Source organism: Periplaneta americana, chromosome 17, assembly GCF_040183065.1.
Source record: "Periplaneta americana isolate PAMFEO1 chromosome 17, P.americana_PAMFEO1_priV1, whole genome shotgun sequence".
NCBI lineage: Eukaryota > Metazoa > Arthropoda > Insecta > Blattodea > Blattidae > Periplaneta > Periplaneta americana.
Window position 1 is genome coordinate 106697279 of NC_091133.1, and position 15591 is coordinate 106712869.

General features: G+C 37.2%; 1 protein-coding gene across 2 annotated transcripts in view; it reads left to right on the plus strand.

Annotated features, from left to right (window-relative positions):
- Positions 1 to 340: 340 nt before the first annotated feature.
- LOC138693239 (insulin-like receptor) overlaps positions 341 to 15591 on the plus strand; it is a 385516-nt gene continuing 370265 nt past the window's right edge. For both annotated transcript variants that reach the window (XM_069817052.1, XM_069817051.1), the window contains exon 1: positions 341 to 803. The gene's annotated coding sequence lies outside the window, so the exon portion shown is untranslated. The remainder of the gene's footprint in view (positions 804 to 15591) is intronic.

A 15591-nucleotide genomic window follows, 5' to 3' on the forward strand; every position in this document is an offset into this window, starting at 1 on the left:
TGTGCATTCAATATGGCGGAAACGATTTCAAATTAAGCTTTGTAAACATTAACGCTCCCTCTCCGCTCTAGACGGTTTGTTCAAATCGATACGTAGTTGACATATATACATATATGAGGGGTGAGGAAGTTGTTTCTGCATCCGGTACCCCTGCCAGCAGGTCCTTGATCTTGAAGCAGATGAATAGACGTTAACGAGGGGGCCTTCTATCTCACATTTCATTCTAACTGCACGAGCCACTGACCTCATAATGCGCAGATGTGCAGGTAGAAGATAGTGCACTCTGCCGTCAAATACGTGAACCATAAATATGTCTTATTCGCCGCTGAGAACGCGTACAGTGTGACGAGCAGAGACTTTTCAATCTAAAATGCTTCATGTTCGGCAAGTGAACTCCGGAATCGAATTATACTCCGTGACGAAGCTTGTTTTCTTTCCGCCTCGTACCAAGAAGAAAAACAAGAATAGTAATTTGCACACTCCAACTTACTGCGCAGAATACAATATAACCCAAGCTGACGAGTGGCGCTCCTTGTGGGAAGTGCGCGAACTATCTGAAGGAAAAATCCGTGTGGTGCTGCTGCTGTTAGTCGCAGTGGCAGTGTATTGAACTTGAGTGTAGTGTTTACCGTGAGTACGGGATTTTGTTTTGGTGCTGGTGTAGAGTTGCAGCTGGCCGTGATTTTTATTGTTTCTGTTGTATTTTATGTTGCAACTACAAACTATGGAAACTACATGAGGCAATGATTTGTGTTGCGAGTGAGCTAAATGCGTCGTAACCATTCACGTCATCGAAATTGAAGGTAAGACATTGTTGTTTACATTGTTACGTTATGTAGTAAACAGATTGTGTAGCTTTATCAGTAAAATTCCGTGGTTACAATAACAAATCAGCCTTATTGGTGTTACTAAAATAGTATTTGTGATGAGTTATAGGTTATGAATTTAGGCTACGTTCATAGCATGACCTATTTTAGTTAAGAAGCAGCGAGGGATGACGATCGTTGTTTTGGGTGTATTCCTGGAAGAAATCGAATGCCACGTTTGTAGTGGAAATGTCAGTAGTGGGCCCATTCATTCGCGACATAACGTACTATTGTCGCAGTGCGTTGTGTGTACATTCCGACAGCTGCTGTGACGCAGTTCAGGCTTTTTTCTCGCCTGCAGGGACATCAATAGTTACGTGGCTCCTTTTGGTGCGACCCACCCCACGCTGTGACGTAGAGGGTGAAGCCCTCAGCAGCATTTCGTGCGGGAAGACTTTATGCTTAAACTTAAAGAAACGTTTGTCGGGCTCTGCTAGAATGCATATAGATTAAACATAAAAAAAAATTAATGTTTTAAGAAAGAGTTTTGTGTCAGTTAAAAAATATGTCAACTTGGATAATTATTGTTGCTTTTGTTTTTTATCGAATTGACATAGTGTTGCAGCGATTTGAGAATGTTTTTTTGTGTGTTTTTCATTTGGAAAGTACTGTAATACCTTCTAAGTATTAGAGAATTACCTTTGTTACACGAAAGAGAAAAGAATTCGGAGAAATTGCAATTCCAGGAACCTTTTGTTTGATTTCGGTAGAAAGAGAAGTCGTGGGTAACGAAAAGTGGAACAGAACATTGCATCATGTCGTCTTAAGGTCTATATTACGGATGAATGAAATTCCACCACATGAAATACGGGATTGTATGTTGTACACAAGTAATAAAACACATTTTCCCAGAATTGAAGCCGCAAATAAAAATGTTATTATTTACATAAGAACTTATATTTTTTCTTCTGTTTTTTCGATGGGATTATAAATTTAAAAATAAAGGTAATATTACGTAGTGTCCTTTTTATTAAATTACTAGTTTTCTGTTTGTACGCAAAGGACTTGTTATAGTAAGCAGTGTTTACTGTCTTGGCAGTTAATGATTGAAACAAATGCGATAAACTGCGCGGGAAGCTTTTCGGTGCAGGTAAACAGTCCAAGGTCTCCGCAGTCGCTAATATGGGCATCAGACCCAAGTGACCTCGGCTACCCACGTTGCTGGACTGCAGTCATATTATTACTGTATTTTACTTTGTTATTATATTGTATATGGCGTACATGACATAATGTACACTGACGCGTATTATGTTGTAATGGCACAGATAGATTAGAAATTCAACACGCCACAATGAGATACAAGAACTTTCGTGCGACGTTACGATTTCTCAGTACATTTTTAATATATATTTTCTAGTCAAATGTCGCACTATAATTTTGATGGTTTTCTGTTATGTTCACTGTTATGTTTCGTAATTTTGTTGTGCCGACGTTGTGCATTTTGCTGCATTTGATCTCTCTCATTATTATTATTATTATTATTATTATTATTATTATTATTATTATTATTCACTATTTATTCCAGAAAAAAAGATATTAGAATAGTAAAATTTATTGTAGCGGACGGGGAGATAATTACTGCCCAGTGCAACGAGAATTCAAAGCCTAAACGGAGTTCATAAAAAGTAATGTTAAAACATAATTAACCCTTATTTTCACATCTTAATGTTTCTTTCAAAATAAATGTAAATTAAATCCGTGGCAGTATAAATAATTGACTCAGTTTGGGTTAAGAAAATAATAAATTAGTTTGCAACAAAGGCGTTTATTAAAGTACATACCAGCGCTCAGAGTAGAAGATTTTCCACATCTTCGCCATTTCTTCAGTATTTTCCCCTTTCCTTATGACGTCTCTTGCAGCGTGACGGCCTTTTAGCAACCAAGATTTAACATACATGTCAGGGTTGAAGTTGATCAAAGGAGCCCCAACAATTCTAATCAAAAACAGGTTCTTCATAGTGTTGACGAGCAGGGATGATCTCAATGGAGAGACAATGAAGTTGAGTTGGGAGAAGCGTCACAATATGGCGGCGTGAAATTCAAATACATTTTTTTTTAAATATAAATATACAGATATGTACCTGGAAAAATAAATAAGCTAGTTTTCTTAAAGGGGTGTTATTGTTTAGTCAACTGTCCGAAGACAGGTCTGAACCTCACAAGTGATACCAAAAAGCACCACTTATGAGGCAACTAGCCCAGGAGATAATGGGTAGGGTGGCCAGTTCCTTTCCCCTTCCATTGCATACATAGCCGATTAGCTACATGTTACACTAATCAGACTTCAGATGCATACAAACAATTGTTCTTCCTCCGACACATATCGGCAAGTGAGATGTACTGCCTGATAATAGATGTACAGTAGTGGAAAAAAAAAAAAAAAAAAAAAAAAAACTGTACAGACGGAATAATCGAAGTCCCCGAAATGAGCCACTGCGCATGCCACCCCCGCATTCACAAGATAGCGAGTAATCTATTGAAATTGTTGTAGTTTCGACTGCTGACGTAGCCCATTTCGAAAGCCATTAGAAAATAAGCAGGTAAAATTCATGTTCTGGGAATAATAAGTTAATTAAGTAGTAAATTATCGCTGCAATCGAAAAGCATTGGAAATAAATTTGAATAAGGAACAAAAAAAGTTTCCTTCCCTGGCAGGATTCGAACCATGAAAGTTTTAGTTACTAGTCTATCGTGGCTCTGGAGTGAACAAGGCTTTGAAATCAGCTACAAGGATCGGTCCGGGTTTTTTTTACCACTAATGAACATATCAGCCAGAACCTCAATCAGAGAATTCTTAAAGGCATACTGAACTAAAAATTACATCCTGGGATTATGTATTCTAAACAACGTGCATTTAATTATACACACAATGGCGCAAACTAGACCTTTCTACGACTGATTGTTTTCAAGTAACATAACATTGAATGTGAATACTGGCGATGTGTGTGACGTCACATTGCCGCGCCCCGTGGCCAACGAGAAACACAGGCTACGGCGCGACGTCACATTCTTAGTCATAACATGGCCAACATTGAACAAGTTTATATATAAATGCGCATTTAACATGAATTTAATGTAGCTATTCCTTTGTTTTTTTTTTTTTAGAACTTTGAGCATGTATTTTTATTAGGCGATTGTCAAGATGGCCATGACTAAACCATGAAAACCACGTGACTCCGATTCGTGCCGCAGCCTTTATTTCTCGTTATCCACAGGCGGCCGTGGCTAAGGAGAAAGAGAGGCTACGGCTCGAATCGTAGTCACATGATTATATCGTCCTAGTCATGGCCATTGTGAAAATCGCCTAATATAAATACATGCTCAAAGTTCTAAAAGACAAAGGAACAGCTATATTAAATTCATGTTAAATGGTGCATTTATATATGAACTTGTTTAATGTTGGCCATGTTATGACTAAGAACGTGACGTCGCGCCGTAACTTGTGTTTAGTCTTGGTTTTTCTGAACTGACGCATGTGAGATACGAGGTGCGAGGCCCACCTCGTACAAATCCGGACTACAGAAGAGATAGTGATGGTGTCTGCAGCTCCGAGATACGAGGTCTGCGCGCTTCGCGGCTATAGAAATCACTCACTATCTCTCGTGTAGTCCGGATTTGTGCGAGGCGGGCCTCGCATCTCGTATGCGTCGGTTCAGGAAAACCAAGCCTTTTCTCGTTAGCTACGATCGCGTCGCGTCTCACCACAGCCAGTCCGTTCTTGATTTATAGTTAATCACGTTACATTCACTATAATTCATGCCCAAATCGCGAAAAATACAGTTCTTTTCATAACAAAGCTGCGAGCTTATACAACTCAAGTCACAGGTGCGGCAGTGTGACGTCAGCAACAGTGGTGGATAAAATTCCTTCGCTCGTATATCGAGAACTATTTGATATTTTGAGTTGCGGTTTTCAGTGCTGTCATCAGCTCCCTGTTGTCTATAACTAGACAGTGGATGCGGGATGACTTAAGGAAAAGTGAAGTTGTTTCGTATCAGAGTATATAGCACGTACCGCACCGTCCGTCTTTTGTGTACCTGGCGAGTACAGCAGCGTACAAAACGAATGAACCCCGATCTGTTCATAGTAACATAGCAACGCAATGTGTGCAGTTGTGTTATCCTGCTCAAGTATTTAGTACGCGTTGAATATGTTGTGCTGATCAATTCAAAATGGCGAAACGTTAAATTCGCTCAAAGATACGAAATGCAATTAAGAAGTATGAGAGTGGCATTTTATGTATTAACGAAGACAACATCGTGTGTAATGTATGTAAAATTGAAATAAAAACCAGAACAACTCGGGCTATAGAGAAACATTGCAACAGTACATCGCACAGGAAATACGTTGAAATGAACTCTGAGAAACCATCTACATTATCATCATCATCATCATCATCATATTTTAGTTGTGCAGGTCTAACGATACGTGCAACATGATGCTCAGTACAGATATTCCTCTAAAGAAATTGAGTGATCTCCATTTTAGAGGTTTTCTTCAGAAATTCTCTCGATACAAAAACTGTTTAAGCGATAGGCGAAGACGATTCAGCTTCGACAACTTACGAGAATATATCGTCGTTCACTGCAACGCTGGTAATTGCATCAGTGATGACGAGGACTGAACTTGCAAGGTATGTATTACAGTACGTTATTTTTCTTTTCCTTCTGACTGTACGGAGATACAGTAGCATGTTGACGTCGTCTGTTTACTTTTAAAACCTGTTCAGCCAATGTTCTGAATGAAAAAAATGTAACATATAGTAAATGTGCACCTACATTCAACGATAAGTCATCCCGCATCCACTGTCTATGTATAACACATGAAAAAATATTTGTTTTGTTTAGTACCACTTTAAGGTCCAGGAGGTTAGGTTTAGTTCGGTCGAGCATTTCGTATGCATTGTATATATGCTTTTGGTAGATAGGTACACAAATAGATTTACCCTGGACCGAAGAAAGGAGTGCTTTTTCCGCGTAGTGCAACATCATGGTGATACTACTGGCTTACGTGATGATTTCGTTTGAAAATGTCTGAGAAAGTCATCGATCCAATATATAAGAAACAAAGGCATTTGGGATTTGGTGGGTTTACAGCTTTCATGTCTTAGAGTGGTGCGCTATAATTTTGAGGTTATTTTCAATTATTGAAGTACTTTTTTTTTTCTCCCATACGTTGTGTGTAGCGGGATCGGAGGTTCGCATTGTTATTACATCATTGTGACCAAGCTGTAAGTTCATGAATTTCCTACTTCACATTCTGTAAGATTTTATACAAAACAGCGGCAGGATTTTAATTGTGTCTTTTGATTTCCTACATTAGTCCTTCACGGACTTCTTATCGTCATCTCATCGTTTCTGAAAAACACATATAGATTAGCAAAGGACATTAAATTGAGTTCTTAGAACGCTACAAACTGCGACATAAAGCTCTGACCCATTTTACTCCCTCTGTTGTAAGTTTAGCTGGTTTTCCTCGTTAATTCATATTTAAAAACATTTGTGTTGCATGTCCAAACCCATAGCTGATTGTATAGACTCCGTTAGTTGATAGTGAATGGTGATCCTGAATAGAAAATAGTGCTTTTCAGAGAGAATGGCAGCATTATAACAGATTCGTAGAAAACGTAGGGACTATTTCGATTTCTTGATTAGTAGGAGGCCGTGCACGCGAGGTAATGGGAAGACACGGGAAGAAAAGTTGAAAGCAAACTGCGCAATACTTGATAGCGGAGAATGTAAATAAAACTGACAACTTCAACCTTAAAGTATAAACAGGATGAAAAATTATACTTGTTCGCTCAAAAAGTTGTTTCCATTCGACATCCATTATTCTGCCCGCTTTTTCAATAGGTTTGTAACTTCACGCTCACAATATAGCCTACCTTCGAATCCCGGTCGGGGAAAGTTACCTGGTTGAGGTTTTTTCCGGGGTTTTCCCTCAACCCAATACGAGCAAATGCTGGGTAACTTTCGGTGCTGGACCCGGACTCATTTCACCGGAATTATCACCTTCATATCATTCAGACGCTAAATAACCTAGATGTTGATACAGAGTCGTAAAACAACCCAATAAAATAAAAATAATAAAAATATAGCTTACCATTTTATGGTCTGCTTCAGATATTAGGAGGTACCTACAATAATTCTCATAAAGTCAATTTTTCATATTTATAGTACCATAACGCATATCAGAGACTTTGAGTTTCAATAAGGAACACGTAAAAACGTGATGTGAAATATATTTTGTCATATAAAAGACGTCATTATCCATCAATGAATAATTTTATAATATAGGATGTTTCCGAGGTGGTATTACAAACTTTCAGGGATGATGGCGAAGGGCACATGTATCAATTTGAGGTAAAGAACCATGGTCCGGAAATGACTGACAAGCAAACGTTCTGATGGGAGCAGATAAAAAAGTTAAAAATTTTTCTTCCACCATGTTAATAATGTCAAAAGAAGTCATTATACAAATTTTGGCCACTCGACCGCAATTACGAAGGCCGTAAAAAATAAGTTCGCCAGGGGCCGCTAAAGAAAAAAAAAACACAATTTCATTGAACAAATTTATTGGAACGGACACAGCAATTGCTGGCCTATTTTTCAACATATTTTCCATCGGCATTGAGACATTTCTCATAACATGGGATCGACAGAGAGAGAGGTGCAGGCGCAGTCAAACGCTGGTTCCGATCTGAGGCGGCTGACTTCTACGACACAAAAATTGATCCTACGGTATGACAAATGTCTCAGTTCCAGTGGGGGATTTGTTGACAAATAGCGCAACAATTGCTGTGTCTGTTTCAATAAATATTTCTATGCAATTGTGCTTTTTTCTATAAACGGCCCCAGGGAAAATCACTTTCTGGACGGCCTCGTAATTGCGGTCAAGTGGTCAAAATTTGCATAAGCACTTCTTTTGACATTAACATGGTGGAAAAAAATAACTTTTTTATCTGCCTCCATCAGAACGTTTGCTGTTGAGTCGAAAATTATAAGCAAAAATAGTTGTGTGGAAATGGAATTGTAATTTGGCACCACGTGCCCTCCTTCCCTTAACTTTTGGAACAGTCGTGGAAAAATGGTATGGGCCAGATGTCTCCTACGTGGGTACTTGCCCCGATACAATCTGTGAGCTTGTCTACTGTTCCCATTGGCTCATCCGTATTGAAAATCAGGTCTGCTTATTCTGCTCTCGTGTAGATACTCCTCCATTTCACTAGGACTGATCGACTGGACACTGCAACTTGTACACATACACTGCTGTCTACAGACGTGCGTATCAGGACCGACCATGTCTGTTACACATTACGCTATCTGCATTGCTTTAGTGTAGTTTCCTGTCCCCATCCCTCAGACAGCGCACTGAATGGAATACTGTAAGTAGACAACGTAAACAACGTCAGATGAATACAGTATGTGTAAGATGTACAGACAAATACACATAAATAAGGTTTACAGAGGAATAAAATTATTTCATTTCCACACAACTATTTTTGCTTTTAACTTTCGACTCTGTCATTTCCGGACCAGGATTCTTTATCTCAAATTGATACATGTGCCCTTCGTCATCATCCCTGAAAGTTTGTAACACCACCTCGGAAACACCCTGTATATTGCATTTAACGGCATGTATATATAACAAATTTATATTTAAATATCCTAATCTTGTCAATTCTAATAGTTCTAGTATTAAATTTAAAAAGTTATGTATGGATTGCACGCATTGTATTCTTCACCTGACATAATTAGGAACTTGAAATCCAGACGTTTGAGATGGGCAGGGCATGTAGCACGTATGGGCGAATCCAGAAATGCATATAGAGTGTTAGTTGGGAGACCGGAGGGAAAAAGACCTTTAGGGAGGCCGAGACGTAGATGGGAGGATAATATTAAAATGGATTTGAGGGAGGTGGGGTATGATGATAGAGACTGGCTTAATCTTGCACAGGATAGGGACCGATGGCGGGCTTATGTGAGGACGGCAATGAACCTTCGGGTTCCTTAAAAGCCATTTGTAAGTAAGTAAGTAAGTAAGTAAGTTATGTATGGATTTTATAAAAATTGAAAAATTGTAAATTTAAATTTAGATACTATAATTGCGCAGTAGACATAAGACAAATTGTATTGTACAATTATTAATTTCAACTGAGGAATCCGCCCCTGAGCACGAGGTCTACTCTTTCAGGGGCGAGCTAAAGTTTTTCTGTATACATTATATTTTATGTTACAATTATTAGCAAAATAATAAATAAATAAATAAATAAATAAATGTGAACAAAATATGGTGTCTGATATTAAATCAAAAAACTTAATGGACTGGACAAGGGATGAGAGCACCACGAGATAGGAAAATAATGTTTTAAGAAAGTACTACAGGGATATACTAACATGGTTTAGATTTTGTCTCAATTTTATTATTATCCATAAACATGAACTCTCATTATTCATTTTATGCCATCTGAGAAGTTTATTAATAGGGCCTTACAGATTTGTGCCCACATCATTACGTAACTTGCTGTATGTATTCAATCGTGAGTTGTGTCGATATGTGTAATTTTAGACAAAGATTTTGGTCCTGAATAGACCCAAAAGAATTGTATAATTAGCAAGTGTTTACAGCATATTGAGAATTATATCAATGGCTTTCCCAAAACAGGCTATGGAATGAGGGGCTTAGAACAAAAAAGCAGGTAAGTGACGGAAACCTAGTTTTGAAGAAATTACAGTTAAAGTTCTACATGCAATGAAATATCATACACTAGTTCGGTGAAATGATGCCCATATAGCAGCACTGCACAGTGTGATCACTTTCCTGATTTTATCCCAAAGAAACATCCTTTTGGGCTATCACAAGACGCACTTACCTCATTTTTTTTAATAATGTCACTTACCTGCTTTTTGTTCTAAGCCCCTCAAAAGTATCACGTAAAACAATTTTTATCTCTAAAAGGAAGCAAAAACGAGCAAAATTGTACTAAACGTTTTTGTTTGGAATATCTCAAAGAAAAACCCCTGAAATTAATGGCATTACTTACGGCTCACTCTGTATAGACATCATATCGCTATTGATAAACGTAAATATACCTCTGGCTAGTTTATAAAAACATTGCTTACTGATCACTGCTTGTTATTGCATCTAAGCTTAACGAAAACACGGTCTCAGATCGCGTGTCTGTACCTCAAGGCTGTGTTGCCACGTCTTGCTTATTTTTATCTTGCGTATAATTTAATTAAGGATGTGATCAACGAAGAGTTTACAACGTAGCTGTGTAGGAGCTGTATGACAACGTTTGCAGTTCTTGTGAATTGTAAATTTTGTTTGCAAATTGTAAACTTTTGATTCGCAGTCTGAGTTTGTATGATGAAGTTGAACTTCACAAACGAAGTTAGACTTTTACAAATGAAATTTTACGTACTCTACAACTGTTTTGTTTCACAATGGAGTGATTTCTACAAATGTGTAAAATTTTGTTGTAAAGCTGTTACATTTTCTACAATATTGCTTTTAGACATGTAAAGTTTAAATGTGCAACAACTTGCGTTTCTCAAAATTATTTAAGATGCGCCTACTTTTCTTTCTTTCAGTCGATAACCCGATATGCCCTAATTTTCTGGGGAAATGGAGCCAAAATTGGAAGCTTCTTGATTTTACAAAAGAAAGCCATTAGAATTTTATGTAAATCAAACTATCTGGAACATTGTCGGCCACTTTTCAGACAATCACGGATTTTAACAATCATACATTTGTGTGTGTATATACAGGGACATCATTTTATTTTTACTTTAATTTTTATTGTACCTGAGTTTTTGAATGTACTTCACTTCCCCCCCTTCTACGAATGAAGTTCAACCGTCTTCCACACAGATCCAAGTCATAGTAGCCTTACCGTCACAGTACGTTCCAAAAATATGTTCGCGTTTTCCAATGACGAAAGAGCTTTCAATATTGCATTATTTTCGCAAAGGTACTGTCGTCCATTTGCCTACGCCGCATTCCGGTTTTCCCCACCAGCTTCTATTCGCCTCTCGGTAAAGGCTAGTGGCTGGGCTGTCTTAGCTCTTTTCTGAGAACATTAATTTCTGTTAGGAATTGGACATATACGTAATATTATACCCATACAACTGTTTAAAATAACTTAAATAACAGGCCTCGTTAAGTAATTAACTGTCACGTGATTTCCCTCCTTTCTACGATCCTGCGACATAATCAGTTGGACGGACAGTAGATAGAATGTCTGAGTAATTTTATCTTTTCGGATCGAGCAGAAGTGAAGATTGAAATTGCAGTACGTAAGGTACTCTTTTATAGAGTAGGTACAGAATTATTTCAACATGAGTTAGGCCTACTAGTACGAAGGGCGAAACTGGTAATTGGAATTACATACATTAATCGAAATGAACCGCCATCATTTTGAAAAATGTGTTTAAATATCCATATTATGATATTTTTCAATGTAACTTCATTCTCTATAGTGTACGCTAATGTGCTATAGACACTCTAATATACACTGCATAATGAATACGTCCGTATGGACAGCTCAGTTCGTGAGTAAAAACACTCATTGTTAATACTGTGCTGTATTCTGATTAAACAAAAACCTAATGAAAATTATCAAACTCAAAAGCTTGATATTTCATAGTTCACGTAAATGGATGAATTACTTTTCTTCCCTCCTATACCTAGTAAAGTGATTTGTTTGTATATTACGCCATCGAACTCCAGTCATTGAAGGGGTTAGCAACCGTTGATTCAAAGGTATAGGCAGGTTAATATCAGAAATGTTAGTAAAAATAAAATGTCCCTGTATATATATATATATATATATGATCTAGTACTTTACACTCGACAAAATATCGACAATTACTCATTAGTGGCCAATATACATGATCATGAAATTAGAAATAGTGAACAAATTAATATTCCATATTGTATATTACACAAGAGCAACACAAACTTTTTAATTATGGGGATGAAATTATATAATAAGCTCCCAAGTAAATATTATAAATTACCAATCAATAGCTTCAAAACTAGATTTTACAATTGGTTATTAAATAATCCTTTTTATTCTGTTGCCGAGTTTTTCAACACAAATTTGTATGAAATTGTATTTTACTAAATAAGTTTAATTGCAATTTAGTAGTTTTTTTTTAATTTAAAAGTTTCAAATTATTTCATGTTTTCATTGTATTATTTAAATTTTACTGTTTCTTTTATTAGTGTTTTTTAAAATGTATTTATATGTTTTTCAGTGTATTCTGACGAAGCCTAAAACTGTATGTCTAATGGCCAAATAAATTGAATTGAAATGAATTACGCATAAAGGGAATAAATATATATTCGTTAAATTTATTTCATGAGCAATGGCGTACGCAGAATTTTGTCAAGGGGGTCATTATTAAAATTGTTAACAGTTTACATTATCGGTATTTTAAATTTAGTGTATTATTATCATCATTTTGTCATCATCATCATCATCAATATCATCATCAGCTGAGTTTTCACAGAGAGATGAGAAACTTGTTCCACGAGGAACGTTCGCGACATCGTCGAAGAAACATCTACTAACGTGAAATTTTCACTAACCTCGCGAGAATCACTATGCGATCTTTTGCTAAAAAAAATTGTAAAATTGAGCTTTTCGGTCATTAAACTTATCAAAGTACCCAGATAGATAGTGTGAAGTTTATATTAAAAATATGAACTGTCAAATGCATAAAACGTTAAACGAACGTTTCACTATAAAGTCAGAACTCTAACGAATGGGTGAATACGCTCTTAATTTTGCACAGGATAGGGACCGATGGTAGGCTTATGTGAGGGCGGCAATGAAACTCTGGGTTCCTTAAAAGCCATTTGTAAGTAAGTAAGGCCACAAATATGAATTGAGTTACGACAAGGCTAGAATCTGTAGTGGACTCAGTCACCGTGAAGAAGATGTGTTTAGAGTACTTTGATTCACCATTTCAACCCACCACTGTAGCCCTGCGACGTCATCAACTCTGAATAGCTTTTGTAGTTTATTAAGGATCGCAAAATAAGCGACATGCGCCTGTTAAGTGAACGCTGCCCCCCTGTGGAGTGACGGCATCTGCTACTGGCGGTAAATGAATAAAATATCGGTTTGATGTTTGCGTTGTGGCTCGGTGATTGACGTCCCGTTTGTCATTTGTCTCGCGTGGGACATGTTAATTAAAACGGAAGCGAGCTGGTGGGTCAACGGCGGTTGGGGTGCAGCCTTCCTTCCCTGCGATCAATACTGCATTGATGAACTCAAGACGGAGCAAATCGGCCGGAGCGTGACGCAGTAACGGAACTTGGACAAATCAGACCAAATCTTGAAAGTTGAAAGTCACAAAAGGTTAAAGCGAATTCTTTTGTTTAGTCTTCGCATCTTTGCGTCTGTTTTTAGTTCCTTATTAGGCCTATACGAAGATAGGATTTCGAAATTTTCGCGGAAATACAGCAAAACCCCGTTACAACGCCGAATTCTTCTGCTTATTCTTCGCATCTTTGCGTCCTTTTTTTTTAGTTTCTTATTAGGCTTATACGAAGATAGGATTTCGAAATTTTCGCGGAAATACAGCAAAACCCCGTTACAACGCCGAATTCTTCTGCTTATTCTTAGTATCTTTGCGTCTTTTTTTTTAGTTTCTTATTAGGCCTATACGAAGATAGGATTTCGAAATTTTCGCGGAAATACAGCAAAACCCCGTTACAACGCCGAATTCTTCTGCTTATTCTTCGCATCTTTGCGTCTTTTTTTTAGTTTCTTATTAGGCCTATACGAAGATAGGATTTCGAAATTTTCGCGGAAATACAGCAAAACCCCGTTACAACGCCGAATTCTTCTGCTTATTCTTCGCATCTTTGCGTCTTTTTTTTTTAGTTTCTTATTAGGCCTATACGAAGATAGGATTTCGAAATTTTCGCGAAAATACAGCAAAACCTCGTTACAGCACCGGGGTTGGAGGATAATATACTTTACACTCGCGTTATAACGTACTCGCGGTGCAAGGAAACTTTTACTCACTGAATATAAAAATAATTCATATTCCTTACATAGATCAAGCTTTGAAGCACGAGGACGAACGGCTTTGGCTTTCTCTAGAGCACCGTTTCTCAAACTTTTTTGAAGTGGAGACCACTTTTTTTTAAGTCAGAACAGTTCTGCGGACCACCTTACTCGTTCCCTTCGAAAGCAAATTTATCACTTTTGTAATATATTTTAATATCAATATACTTATATTTTAATAGTACATTATGCAACGAGCCTATAATGATAGTAATTAAGAAGCGAGTATGGATATTTATGAAACGAGCGGAAGCGAGTTTCATAATTTTCATACGAGCTTCTTAATTACCATTATAGGCGAGTTTCATACGACTTTTTATGCTCGACCATATTTCTAACTTGATATTATTAATTTTCTTTGTATCTGACCTTGACCAATGTCCCGTATGTTGTGAGATGTGCGCAGGCGCGAAAGTATTGATTTTTTCCGAGGAACAGATGTCCACATTGACCTTGCTAGGCCATAAGAATCTGCAGAGATAACATTCAAATTAAATTAGACATTGAAAAACGAGATGACAAATTGAATTTATTTGAATGTTATTTACAATTAACGCTAATTATTATAGTAACAGAACATAACCTTCTGCGACAGTATTGGATTTACAGCCTCCGTGACTTTTCGCTAATTCTCTTTCGATTAAAATTAATGTAATTTAATTAATTTTATATTAGTATTAACTAGTTAAGCTAATGTTAATAGAAGAAAATTCATTTTTGTTTCTTTAATAATTCAAGGCTATTAGAGGTTGGATAATCTTTAACTTATTAACTAAAAAAAAAATTTTGGTACTCACATTAATGAGATGGATGAGCCTGCCGATTCTTAAACAGTTCTATATTTGAACGTATGCGTGTAAGCTTAAGTCGGAGATTGTCACATACATCGAGTCGTTTTCGGTAGCCTACTTTGTTTTTATTAGTGATGAAATCCCTTTCTCACACAGATACGTAGAAATAAACTGAATTATAATCTGTAAAGCACCATCGTACAGGTCACTGTATTCTCTTTTCACTTGTGATGCGGTCCAGAGATTAACCATACCTTCTGCTTAGAATTTTATTTTAAGTCCGGTCTCATTCGAGAGTTAAATTAGCTGTTCTCTGTCACCAATGAAAGTTTGTTAGTTTCAATATCGCAATGAAAGTGATCACGAACCCATGAAAATTCGTCATACTTAGTTTCAAATTGTGACTTCATAGTTGTATTATTGGTGTACGATGTACAGTATGTGACCATTTCAATGTGCAGACTGGGTGTCTGCGAAACTGTTAAGAAAGCTATAAATACATGAAAAGATTCGGTCCTCTGTTATGAATTTGGGTGATCCCTGCCTGGGTTACAGGGGCGGCGCCAGATGTGCAGGGAAAAGATGGCGAGAAACAACACGTTCATAGTGCTTTAAATCCCTTCTTTGTTGTTGAGAGTAGAGTGGGAATTCAGTAGACGGAAAGGGTAATAAATTTCATAAAATGTCAGTACTGAGAGAAAAAGTGAATGGCGATTGCCAAGTGTCATTTCCAAACTCTGAGATTTTCGGCTATAGAGTGTACACAATTCGTTTGAATTTTATTTTTTCTTCTGCCTTTTTTGAAGGACCACAAGGGCAGACCTCGAGGACCACAGGTGGTCCGCGGACC